Source organism: Anarrhichthys ocellatus, unplaced genomic scaffold (genome assembly GCF_004355925.1).
Source record: "Anarrhichthys ocellatus isolate YVR2014 unplaced genomic scaffold, GSC_Weel_1.0 scaffold653, whole genome shotgun sequence".
Lineage (NCBI taxonomy): Eukaryota > Metazoa > Chordata > Actinopteri > Perciformes > Anarhichadidae > Anarrhichthys > Anarrhichthys ocellatus.
The window spans coordinates 15,754-20,157 of NW_022280627.1; positions in this window are offsets into that span (position 1 = coordinate 15,754).

Genomic DNA, 4,404 nt, shown 5'->3' on the forward strand with positions numbered 1-4,404 from the left:
ACTTGCAGCTTGGTTGAAACTGAAAAAAATATGTTGAAAAACCAAATGATATTTTTTAAGCGCTAACTTTCTATCACTGTTGTGTTCATTAACAGGTTAAATGTGAGCAGCAGAGGGTTCTGGCCTCTCTGGCTCCACAGCAGAAAGTTTGCTCTGCTGTTTCGTAATTTTCCACCTCGCTGTGATTGGTCGAGCCGGTCTGAGAGAGGGGGGAGGGGGGGTACCTCCTGACTAACCCCATCTGTGTTTGGTTTAAATAGAGAGCTGAAGTTTTGCTTTGAGCCGTCCACAAACTTGTTGCTTTTCTCGGCTCAACTAAACACACGACTTCCTGCCTCTAAGTAACTGGTGACCTCCTGATGTCCACGTCAGCGGCCTGATGACCACGGATCACTGCCCGTCTCTGCTTTCTCTCTCTTCCTGGAATCCTCCTCCAGACTCAACCGGAAAAACCCAGAGAAGCTCTGAGTGAGAGGACTGGTCTGACAGAAAGATTCCTGCCGTGGAAATAAAACGCACTTTAGGTGCTTCTCTTATAAACACGTTACTCAGACATGACGACCTCACAGAGGGAAGAGTGACTGATTTTATTTATTTAATATTTATGATTTATTTGTATCGTGAACCTCTTCACACACACATCTTCCTGAAGATGTCACATCTAAAAGAAACAAGACTAAACCATAAAGACCTCTGTTCCTTCTCTATTGTGTTGCATCAACAGCGACGCTCCATCAGATCTGTCACTGTGATCTCTGTCTTGATGCAAAATGTGTTGATTGGAATGAACGATGAATAAAAAGGGACATTTATTGATACAACACGTTGCATTTAAAGAAGACTTAATGAGCTTCACAGTGAAATAGAGAGGTGAAGTCCCGCCCCTTTCTGGTGTTGTACACGGGACCTTATTTCAGAAAAAAATATGTACAGAAAAAAACGAATATTTTTTGATCTTGTTTGAATTGTGCCGTGAATTACTGAGATTCAGAGAGAGAAACGTTACTGTTGGATGTCAAGTCTTTATAATTGTTTACACAGTCTAACACTTCAACACTTTTATGACAAAATGTGACTTTATTGATGTTGAAAATTATCATTTATGTTGACAAACATCATACGTGTAATTCATGGCAGAATCATTATTTATCTCTTTACTGTACATATTTTATTGTGAAATATGATTCCATGGTGGTCAACCGGAGTGGGCGGGACTTCTCTCTATAGAATATTACAACATTAATAAAACCAAGAATGCAACAACAACAAAAAGTGACTGATTACAGTTATTACAAAGTGGATAGAAATAAATCAAACTGGTGGTGCCGGTCAGTCAAAATTAAAGACAACAAATGATCGTTTTCTCCACAAAGTCAACGACATTTTTTAACCTTAAACCAGCGTCCAAGTTCAGTCTGAATAAGGTGTGTTTGTCTGGAAAATTTACCAGTTTTTAATGAATATTTGTTTGTGTGTGTGTGAAGGTCTTGTGGTCCTATCGTTGTGGGGACTATGTTTTATACCTTCAAAGTGAGGACATGCTTTTGTCCAGCCCTTTCAATAGTAGACCACTCAAAAAAATTATGTCCTGGCTCTAACAAAGTAATCAATAAAACCTTCAATCATTCCTGAAACATAACAGATAACCACAGTCTGTGGGCGTCGCCCTTTTCAATGGTACCTGGGAAAAGTCTAGTGCAACGAATACTTAGAGAGGTGATCACATACAAATACACAGAACCGCTGTGAAAATGCCAGAAGTAAACAAAGTCTGATATAATTACATTTTTAAAGATCGCTAGATTAATTATTTATAATAAATAAAACAAATTAAATATGTTGTCAGTGAACATTTTACAAATGTCAATCAACTTTTATTGTCACACATTGCACACAGTTAAATTTAGCATTTAGCTCGATTGTCAATGTTTCCTCATCATTTTGTCAACAAAACATTGTTAAAAAAATCACATAATCCACGATAGTTATTTCTAAATTGCAACAGATTAGTAAACGTGATTTCTTTATTTGTTTCTTTACCTCTCAGTAAAAGCAATGATAATTGTTTTGGGGAATTTTTGAGCCATAATGTTTGTACAACTTCCCCGGAGGTGAGAGAAGTTATTTTTAGTTTATCATGGCAGGTGCTCGATGGGGAAGATACATTCACACTCAAACCAGGAAACAAACCAGGATGGAAAAACATTTCTGGTACGTGAATGGGTTTATCGATGTCCATCATCTTGGAACACCATCAATAGTAGTCTTTGTAATATAATAATTAGGGCAAGTAAATGTCTTGTGGCAGCGTGCTCGGTAGGTATGCTGACATGTTGGCTCAGGTGGACGGAGAGAAAACACACCTGAGGTGACCTATTTATTCAGTTTCACACACACACACACACACACACACACACACACACACACCTGTACACACCTTCAGTGAGTATGCGCCCTAATTGATCTGCCATTTTTTCACACAGCTGTGAATCACAACACATGTAAACAGCACACACACACACACACACTCACACATTTATAGAACCATCAACCTGTCACTCCGCTCTGAGGTGACGTTACGTCTCCTTCTCTCAAACAGTTTAACCTTTAGTCACCTCAGGACTCACTCTGACACAGTGACAGAATCCATTTCACCTCCGCCCTCCACCATGTCGGTTAGCTCGTCTGTTTATGGCTCTTACATTATTAATATTATATTTATATAAAATACTAATATATACTGTATATTAGTAATTTATCAGCAGGAGGTGGTGAGGATCGATGACATCAGCTGATGTACGTTTAAAACCATCAACGACTAAACTCTCAAAGATTGAAGATGTATTTGTTTATCTGCATCACAATCCTACAGAAGAATCAATCATTCTGTTTACTGCCTTTAACAAGATACAGCTGGTTACTTCAATAAAATGAGGGTAATTGTCCCTTGGCTAAGTAGGGTTATGGTTATATATATATATATATATATATATATATATATATATATATATATGTCCAAAGAATGATCCTAGAAATTGAACAATATCAAAACACAGGTTTTACTCTGAAGATCATTCATTCACAATAATGAAATATGATGTTTAACCATATGAACCATATCAAATTCAGAATATTGTCATATTAGGAATAAAGGTGGAAAATGAGTATTAATATAGTAAATGTAGTCTTTGAGAATATGAAAAATACTTAATTGAGAATATATGTTTTCTAAGTGATGATGTCAGTCTGTCATCACACTTCTTCTTTTGCAGCGATGTCATGTTTGTGTTCAGTGTAACGAACGACTTTACACCACTGAAATATTACACGTCATCACTGACGTCATTCTGCCTGTTTCATGAATCTCTTCTGTCACTTTTATGTCTGTTCCAACTCCCATCAAATGTTTCTCTCAGACGATACGTAACATTCTCTGTTCTGTGGTTTTCAATCATTTGATTGTTTCAGGTGAGTTTATTTATTCTCACTGACGGTTTGTGGAGAACTCTTCTAGGATTCAATCTTTTTTAAGTGTTTTATTTCCAATTTTATGTATGATGTCACATTTTGTGTGACTCCTGTCTTGTCTTTTCTGTTTATACTACTCAGACTTATACTAATATATTGTACATACAAATACACTACTTCAATAAGGTTTTCTGAGTTGCACTGACCAACATTTCAACCTACTGTTTTGCACAAATATTAAATTTAAATTCAGGTATATTTATGTAATTTTGAGGTTCTTTAGTCTTTTCTGATGAATTACCCACCTGAGGATCAATAAAGTCTGATCTTATCTGACTAAACATGACATAGTACAACTGTATCAGTCCAGTGTACACACAGTGTACACACATACCGAGGCACGTTCAGAAACACTCACTTTCTCACACAGAGAAACCAGCCAATCCCAAATGTCTCAGATTAGTGTGTTTGTTTTCTCAGCCTGCTGAACGAGGGATTACCTCGACTCTCTGAGTCACTGCCTCAGTTCAAAGACCCCTCCACACACACACACACACACACACACACACACACACACACACACACACATAGTTTCCCAGACTGCACCAGAGTCTTTATTGGTCGATGACGGAGGCGGCGCTGTCAGGTTTCGGAGCAGAGAGGAGGTTGAACCAGAAAGTGATCATTGTCTTATTTTACTGAGTTTATACTGCACACCAGTGGTGACAGAAGTATTCACATCCTTCACCTTAAATTAAAAAGTACTCCATTACTACTACAAGTCCTTCATTCAAAAAGTATTATTAGCTAAATGTACTTAAAGTATTAAAAGTAAAAGGTCTCCAGAAAGATTGTGTTGTATTAACATACTTTCTATTATTAGATCAAAACTGGTGCAGCTGTTTTAGCTACTTCATGTAGTTTATAACAATCTAT